This window comes from Peromyscus maniculatus, chromosome 12, assembly GCF_049852395.1.
Source record: "Peromyscus maniculatus bairdii isolate BWxNUB_F1_BW_parent chromosome 12, HU_Pman_BW_mat_3.1, whole genome shotgun sequence".
NCBI lineage: Eukaryota > Metazoa > Chordata > Mammalia > Rodentia > Cricetidae > Peromyscus > Peromyscus maniculatus.
Window position 1 is genome coordinate 65,384,471 of NC_134863.1, and position 9,659 is coordinate 65,394,129.

The 9,659-nt window shown below is 40.2% G+C and overlaps 1 long non-coding RNA gene across 2 annotated transcripts; it reads left to right on the forward strand.

The window, feature by feature from the left end:
- Nucleotides 1-452: 452 nt before the first annotated feature.
- On the forward strand, nucleotides 453-9,240 carry LOC107402022 (uncharacterized). Of its 2 annotated transcripts, none has more exons than XR_013043815.1 (3): nucleotides 453-1,470; nucleotides 1,580-1,773; nucleotides 4,681-9,240. It is a non-coding gene; the product is annotated as an uncharacterized LOC107402022 (long non-coding RNA). The 2 variants fall into 2 exon arrangements; XR_006062617.2 differs by having other exon boundaries at nucleotides 1,599-1,773.
- The last annotated feature ends 419 nt before the right edge of the window (nucleotides 9,241-9,659 follow it).

A 9,659-nucleotide genomic window follows, 5' to 3' on the forward strand; every position in this document is an offset into this window, starting at 1 on the left:
TCTTCTTTGGCAGGAATAAACATTTCCTGCATGGTGTCCAAAATGAAAATAAATTACCCACTGTGCAGAAACATGGAAGTCATGATATTCTTGATAAAATATCATTAAGCAGTCTCCTGGCAATCATGCTTTTGGGTGTTACTGTTTATAATACCATCAGGCTTATATTTCTATGAGGTATAGAATGATTTAACAATTAAATAAAACTTGTTTATTTTGTGAAGTCTAACTTTATTTTATATACTTTATTTACACTTCAATATTTTTTTGAGTGTTGAGGGATGTCATCCAGTATATTTGTTTCTAACTGTCACTTATGGTAGTGGTGGGGCACACAGAATTGAGGTGACTCAGGCATATATATATATATATATATATATATATATATATATATATATAGTGAGATGCATTGCATATTATCATAGCCATGATTCTCAAGTTAGTTCTTCAAAATGAGACCTTTTCACACTCAAATAAAATTGGATAATTGACATATCCTTGTGCATTCTCTTTTACAACAATAAATCCTATTAGTAAGATCATTAATGCGTGATTCTTTGTCCTCTGCTTGAAGTATAAGCTGATTCTAAATCTTCTGTCTTTCCTTGACCTTTTGCCTTGCTAGTTATTTTGTTTTTCTTGTAAGTAAAATTGCCCCGTTCTCACAACCCTTCTTTATTTACTTAACTTTTTAATTTGGTTCCAGCTTCTTGGTGTACGTTAACAAAGAAAACCCAAAGAATACTGAAGGCTTTTAAAATACCAAGTAGGGCAGAAAAATTACCTCACTTGTTTTTACGTGTGATACTTATGAACAATCATCCAATTCAGTATTTGTTTTTCTGGCAGGAATATTCATTATTGACTCATCCTTTCTATTCCCTTCCTTGTAACCTTGAACGTCATGCACAGTGAATAGAAAATGAAATTTAAAGCATAGAGAAGAGATTGGGGGTCACAAGAAGGTGGTATTATGGTTTCTCAAAATTAGCTTAGCATCTGTGATATTTGTTAGGCAAACAAACTTTAGATATTAAATCAACAGTATATTGACAGTGGTTCAAAATTCAAATGCCACCCAGACACCCTTGTACTTCAGCAGCAATGTAAATAGGATCACATTAAACATTCTTATTGCTGATGTTATCATAATTTTGATTTAGTTCCTACAAACAATTTTATAGCTTTTATCTTTACACTTCAAACTAATCACCTCATGCTGTCGTTTCACCCTTCCAGGTAAGAGTTCCATATTTGAGTATAGTGTGAATTCAGGGGTTTACATCACTTTACAGTTTATAAAACTATTTCATACACATACTCTCATTTGATTGTACAGCCTATATGACAGTCATAGAAGAGTTTGTAGATCCATTTTACAGCGAAGCATGGAGGATCCAGTGATTTGGGAAGTAGTCTAGAAGGTTGACACCTATGGCTAAATCCTCTGGGCACCCAGGGCCTCGGATGGTACGTATGTCCATTGTTTCCCCAGTCTATTGTTTTGTTTTTTGTTTGTTTGTTTTAAGTAAAACATGGTAGAAAAAAAGCTCAGTTATACTGCAACTGTTTGTTTCAGTTTTGAACTTTGATTGCAGCACCAGCCAATGGCAGTGTTCAAGACTATATGGAGTGAGTGTGAGCTACAAACCTGAAAAGGGAAGGAATAAGGAGAGTGAAGAGAGGAAGCTGCATGAGCAGGATGCGATGCAAATGCCTGGGAGCACCAGAGATGCCGTCATCACGTGTTGCCACTGCTGTTTTAATAACCAGGTCTGTGGAGGACATTAGCGTTGCTCACGTAGAAGATAAAAGTAGGGCATATGTGGGTGCCTTTCGTTTCTAAAGCTAATATTCACAGTACGTATGTGCGATTTGTATCTGTAGTGATAAGATTGGCCACTGTTATAAGATAACCTTCATCTTGGGGCTGGAGAGATAGATGGCTTAGGGTTAAGAGTACTTACTGTTCTTACAGAGGACCTGGGTTTGGTACCCAGTACCCACCTCAGGCAGCTAGAAATTATTCCATTTCTAGGAGTGAAGATGTCATCTGGCATCTAAGGAAATCTGCAAGCACATGGTGTCCTGGTACCCACAACACAACTTATGCACACACACACACACACACACACACACACACAGATGCACATATATAAAAATATTTCAAAATGTGTGTTTCTAAATAAAACAAAAAAAAAGCCTTCCTTATAGATGTCAGAAGCACGCTATAGAGCTACTTCTTTGAAAGGGATACGTGGGACTCAGGCACTCACTCTAATAGTGCTGTGGGTGCTACAGACTTGGGATTGGCCTGGGCATGGTGCCTCCACAGTGAGCTCTTGCCTCGTAACTTCATCACTGCATATTGAGCCACTCTATGCTGTTCCTTTCCATCTATTTTGTCAGTGTTTGTGTTATAAATTTGAGATAAAATGAAACACTTGATTCATGTCAAGTATAATTCTTACTTTTGAATGTGGCTATTTGAATTGAATCAAAGAACTAAAATGCAGGGGTTTCTTGGAGGTATGTTTTAAACTTTTTACTCTTATGTTTTAGTCTGTGATGATCCTATAAGAATATTCCAGAACTGAACTGTAACTAATCTATAACTTTATCAGTAGCATCTAACTTTGAGTAAGTTATATTTGTACTAGTCAGACATTAGTATAATGCAGAGACTTCTCCTCCCTGTGATGTTCTGGCTTCCACTTCTGGCTTATTGCCACCATCTCCCATGGCCAGGACCCAAAGCCTTGGGAAGAAGGGAGACGCTGCTATCAGTTCTCAACATGCCTACCTTTTGCACCTGAAAAATCACAAGCACGCTAGCAGATGTTTTAGTGAATTGATGAAAGGCGAAAGCCAAATGAGCATAGCAATCCTTCTTTAAATGGATTGAGTTCAACTGAACACACCTATATCGGCAAGCATGCTATAGGTCTGGCACAAAGCGTATGGAAACGAACAATTGTTGGCTTCAGCAGAGGCAGTGATGATGGAGGGACGTTTGCTTTTACTTACGAACAAGTATTCTTCTGAGAAGACCATCATCACCCCAAAGGGAAGATTGCCTCTGCATCTCCACTTGAATTCTCAGTCTTTCATCATTTTGGGAGGTGGCATAAGGAAGGGCTAAGGTGTTCCTGTACCTCCACTTGGAGTTTTAGCACTTCCTGCAGGTAATGTGGATTCGCCGAACACTCTTGCATTTTGGGGATGGTTGACAGCTAACAGTACTAGGTGTTGTGGAATATTAGTGGAAGATGTATTACATTTGTTTATGCTGTGTAACATTTATTTCATGATGCAAAGATGTGTTGCATTCTTTTACGTTGCATTTGTTTAACTCTGTGAAGCTGTGTTATTTGCCTAGCTAAAACACCTGATTGGTCTAATAAAGAGCTGAATGTCCAATAGCAAGGCAGGAGACAGAAATATGGCTGGCAGGCAGAGAGATAAAGAGGAGAGGAAAAGAAGATCTAGGAGCAAGAAAAAGGAAAAGAGGAGGACAGCAGGAGTCAGCCACCCAGCTACATAGCAAGCCACCAAGTAAGAAGTAAAGAAGAGATATATAGAAATGGAGAAAGGTAAAAGCCCAGAGGCAAAAGGTAGATGGGTTCAAGTTAGTCATTGAGAGATGGAAATGAGGAGATGAAGGGTTAGGGGGAGATTTAAACACAATGAAGTACACATGAAGGAGCTACTTGGGAAGCTACTCTTTTGCAATCCAAATGATAGTATAAGATGGGATAGCAGAACATGTGTGCTATGAAAGAGCAATGGGAGAGAGAATACTGAGAGCAAAGGGACTCAAGCAGGAACAGGGAAAAGGAGGGCTAAAGTGGGGGGTAACCAAAATGAAGGATGTAAGAAGTCTTCTGAAGCCTCAGTAGTTTGTAAGCTAACTAAAAATAAAACATTTTAAAGGAATTTGAACAGAAGCATCCAACTTTCATGAACAATTCTCTTTTAAGATGACATGGGTTATTAAGTAAAAATCTCAGTGCTAAGCACTGGGTCTCTCCCTACACATTTTTGGTCAAAGTGGCCCCTGTGACACTCAGAACAATACTGGCTGTTCCTGTTGTTCTTGGTTGCCCACCATAACCAGATCATAATACTCTATTACTGAACACACCACACTCTGCTTGCAGGACACAGAAATCAGTCTTGAGCTGAGCAGGAAAATCTCCTTGCTGGCTAGCTTTCATAATACTGGAAAGTGTTAAGTAGGCTTCTGTGGGTGAAAAGACATCAGTGGTCATACCAAGTCCTGGATGGTACATAATATAATACTGACCTACTACTGCTATAGTTGCAAGACTTTATAAGGTTAACCAATCGCTTTTTTGATTGGATTTGAGGTCTGCTGCATAGGAGGGAATTCATGCCTATTAATGCCAACTTGCTTAAAAACCGATTAGAGAAACCATAGGTCCTAGGATTGATCATATATATTGATGTTTTTCTAAATGGTCATGTTGTCAAACTGTCTTTGAAATATTCCTGTTTGAATCCATAAGTTTGTGTCACTCCCAGCCTCAGTCAGAGAAGCTTCTTATTGCAGTGGGAAAGGGCCAATACAGAAATGCATTGCTGTTTAAACTGATGGGATTAAATGAGTGTGAGGGCTCAGGAGTAGCTGAGACATCTAGATCTATTCTCTTCCCCCAGTGCTCAGGGAACATCATGGAAGAAGGGACAGAAAGAATTTAAGAGCCTGAGGATGACGAGGAGTGCTGTGAAATACCATTCACAACAGTATTTGTGGACTTGACCTGGCTGTTGGACACATGGACTGATGGCAGCTATGGTTGCCTTCCCGAGTTACACTTAATCAAAAAGCTAATCAAATTTCAGACATGGATTGGGCAGGAGGCTCTGATGCTGCACTCCTAGTGAAGAACTGTTGGCAGTGGATGGCTGCTGGAGAAAGAAGGGTCACTTTTCACTAGGATTGTGGCTACCGGTAGGTGGTAGATTTCCCACACACCAGTGGATAAACCCACACCTCTATGCACCTGGGCAGCGCTAATTGTATTTGTGAATTAAAAATAAACTAACAAAAGAAGGGCATGAACTTTGGACATATTATCTAGGGGACTGGAAGGGAATTGGAGGTTGTAACTGAGTGGTAGATATGATCAAGATACATTGTAGACATGTACAAAATTTTCAAAGAATAAATAAAAAGAAAATATTTAAAAGCTCTCATAGACAGATATATTTGCAGAGCGCTGAACACAATAAGCAGACAGAAAAGTTGTTAAGATGACATTGTACTATTAAACTACACCAAGGATTTACCACAGAAGGGTATTGTAAACAATAATCAATTAATTGTTTCAGAAACTTTAAGTATAAATCAGTGAATAGCATGCCTACAGATGAGTGATTCTGTGAGTCCGTTCCATGCTTATAAACAACTTCTAGGTCCTCTGTTGTCAGGGTTAAAGCTGTGTTTGTAGTTCTGCTGGCTAGAGGCCATGAAACATCCTGCCTCCCTGTCCTGCCTGCAGCCAGGAGACACCAGAAGCACCTACCCTTCCTTCTTTGCTCACTAACAAAGCCTCTAAAACCAGGTTGACAGGCGGTGAGTGCCTCCTCCTTCCGTGTTCGTTTTGCTTGAGGAAACAACCCAAAGCCCCTGGTGAGGAGGTGAAGATCTATTGTCCATGAAGGATCTGAATTTCAGCTTCGTGCTCAGCACTCCTGCAATTTGCCTTCATTTTTTTACAAGATGCAAATAGCACTCATTGGCTTCGCTGCCCTTCCGTTGCCCTTGTCATTCCTGCAGTCGTGTTGAGAAGATGACATCGCCACAAAAGGTCAGACATTTGCCGTGTGGTAAACTGCATTTCTTTTGCTCAGAATTATTTCAAACTATAAAGTACAAAGTTAGACTACCCAATCTCCACAGTCCAGATTGTGGGAATCACAATCAATGCATCCATGGTGTGGATACTTAGAGCTGGTTTCCTGGAGGTGACCTGTTGTTGGATGTTTTCAGGTTTGTTTACACTGTCATCTTTTTGGACCTCTAGTAGGTATTCACAAGTCTCCCATTTGTGAAGATTTTATAGGATATGGCAAAGCATTCATTCAAAAAACAATGAGAGGAAAACTACAGCATCTTCAAGGACATGTGTGGACCTGAGGAAGAATTTTAAGTGTTCAGAATTAGCTACCTCCCTATTCATTTAGAGGACAATATATAGATATTTGCTCTCTTGGTCCGTTTAATGTTGTCTATAACAAAATATCTGGCTGGGATACTTTGTGGAGAAAAGAACTATGGTGCTGTTATGGAGACTGGGAATTAACCAGCATTATGGTCTAGGGAGGATCCCCTGGCTATATGACAGACAACAGGGTACAGAAATGGGGAGGACTGGCCTCACTGTAGATGGCCAAGCACATTGTGTGGCTAGCCTTACTTTATAACAGCTGACTCTTAGGAGAGCTAATGTTTTTTTAAATGGCCATCAGTTCCCTCAAAAGGTAATAACTCTAAGTTCTATTCATTTCCACTAGCTCGCATCTTCAAAAATCTCTATTTTTATTCTTTGACAATTGCATACATGTATACAATGAATTTGATTCCCTCTCATCCTCTCTTGCCCTGTCTAGCCCTCCCTTATTGAAATGCCCTCCTACTCTCATGCCTTTCTCTGTGTGTGACCTACTAAATTGAAATGAGGTTTCCTGAGTGAGCATGCATCTGAGGTTATTTACTGGAGCCCCATCAGTTCTTCCGAGGCTACAGCACTAAGGAAAAATGACACCATTTATCTCACCTGTGATTAACTATCAGCAGTCCCTGAGGTAGGGGTGCAACCTCACAAACCCTTCCGTCTTCCATGATGAAATGCTGACTCGCCCAACCTTGGTCAGGTAACAACAGGTGTGGTGAGTTCATGAATGCATTGACTGGCTCGTGTTCAGAAGACCCTGCTTTGGAGCAGGCCTCTCCAGTCTCTGTTTCTTACATCACCTCGGCCCCCTTTCTGTAATGTTTCTTGAGCTTTGGGGCATGTGGTAATGATATAGATGTTCCAGTTAGAGCCATGCACTCCAATCGTTTATCCTCTAAACTTTGTCAAGTTGTGAGTCTCTGTAACAACTGCCATCCACTGAAGAATAATCTTCTGTGAAGAGGGATGAGAGCTGCACTAATCGATGGGTGTAAAGAGAAGTAGTTAGAAGGGAGTTTGATACTGTGTCTTTTTAACAAAACAAAGCAGTTGATTTCCCCCACCCCCTGGAACATTTGACTTTCCTAGCCATGGCTTCTTGGCCAGGCTCACAGTAACAAACATGAATTTCACCTGTGACGCAGAAAGTAATGGGTTACTCCAATAACATTCATGCTGTTATTGTACCAATAGGATGGTTTCCTCACACAGTTATCATTGTAGATCATAGGGTTCATGATTGGATGAGACTGTTGAATTTTGGTTAATACTCTGGGAGTATTTGTGTAGCTGGAGAGCTTCTCTCCGGGTCCCGCTGAGCCCTGGCAGTCTGACAGCCCACTTATAAAATAAATACACAGACGCTTATATTATTTACAAACTGTATGGCCGTGGCAGGCTTCTTGCTAACTGTTCTTATATCTTAAATTAACCCATTTCTATAAATCTATACCTTGCCATGTGGCTCGTGGCTTACTGGCATCTTCACGTGCTGCTTGTCATGGTAGTTGCTGGCAGTGTCTCCTTCACTCAGCCTTCCACTTCCCAGAATTCTCCTCTCTTTGTCCCATCTACTTCCTGCCTGGCCACAGGCCAATCAGTGTTTTATTTATACAGAACAATATCCAGAGCATATTTGTCTCTTTTGGCTTCTGGGAGGAGCATTCTCCCCTGTATACAATACCATTATTCAAACTCTTTTTATTATGATGATATGTATGTTTTTAGTTAGCTTATAAAATAGCAAGTTTTTATATTGCTTTTCAAGCATCCTTGGTGTTAGTTATCTCTCCTATAGATCTCTCTGTTTTCTCCTCCCCTTGTAGCTGAAGATGTCCTGGTCCTTCCCAGCTTCCACAGCCCTATGGCCACTTGGACCCAAGTAAACACACAGAGGCTTATGTTAATTAAAACTGCTTGGCCATTAGCTCAGGCCTACCACTGACTAGCTCTTACACTTAAATTAACCCATAATTTTTATTTATGTTTAGCCACATGGCTTGGTACCTTTTCTTAGTTCTGTGTTCACATCTTGCTTCCTCTGTGTCTGGCTGGCGACTCCTGACTCAGCCTTCCTGTTCTCAGAATTCTCCTCTCTGCTTGTCCTGCCTATACTATACTTTCTGCCTGGCTACTGGTCAATCAGCATTTTATTTATCAACCAAATCAGAGCGACACATTTACAGCATCCAGAATGACATCCCGAGCATCCCCTCCCTCAGTTTAAAACTTCTCCTCCCATTCCTCCCTTTCCCCAGTTTATACCCACTGTGTTCTACTATCCCCCCTCCTTTAACTCCCTCCTCCATAGCCCCTTTGTAGTTTTCAGGCTTCTGCAGGTGCTTCAAATTAAACAGACAAATTCTGGAATCAAAGTTAGAATCTGTTCATGAGAGAAACTGTGTGATGTTTGTCTGTTTGGATCTGGGTTACCTTACTCAGTACAATTTTCCAAACTTTATTCATTTACCTGCAAATTTCATTTTTCTGTACACATGTATAAAATTCCATTGTGTTTATGTACCATGTTTTGATTATTTGTTCATCAGTTGATTGGCACCTAGATTGTTTCAGTTTCCTAGATATTGTGAATACAGCAGTCTCTCTGGAGTAAGATATCCAGACCTTAGGGTATATGTCCCCCCGAGTGGTATAGCTGAGATACATAATAGTTCTGTAACTAGCTCCTTTGAGGAGTCTCCATACTGACTTCTGTAGTGGCTACATGAGTTTTCACTCCCACCAATAGGGAATAAGTCTTTACCTTTCCCCACATCCTCACCAGTACTTGTTGTCATTTGTTTTCTTTCTTTTAAATTTAATTTTTTAAATTTATATTATAATATATTACATAATTTCTTCTCTCCATTTTCTCCCTCCAAATCCCTCCATGTACCTCCCTTCTCTCTTTTAAATTCATAGTATCATTTTTTGTTATTATACATACCCATGTAATATATAGATATTCCTAATAATATATATTCCTGAATATAGAAATACAACCTGCTGCATCTAAATAATGTTAGTTGTATGTTTGTGTTTACAGAACTGACCATCTTGTATTGGCTAAACAATTGGCTTGACCTTAGCCATTCTGACTGAGATAAGAGGAACTCTCACCTCATTCTGACTGAGATAAGAGGAACTTGGTGCATGCACTGGCTTTCTGGAGCCCATTACCTATGGTGGGACACCTTGCTCGCCCTTGATGCAGGGGGCTTGGTCCTGCCTCAACTGAATGTACCAGGCTTTGCTGACTCCCCATGGAAGGCCTTACATTTTCAGAGGAGGAGACAGGGAGTAGGTGGGTGGGGAGACTGGGAAGGGGAGAGCCAGAGAGGGGAATCTGTGGTTGGTATGTAAAATATGTTAAAAAAATAAATAAAAAAGAGGAAGTCTCAAAGTAATTTTAGTTTGTAGTTTGAATTTCCATGATGATGAAGGATGTTCTACCCATTG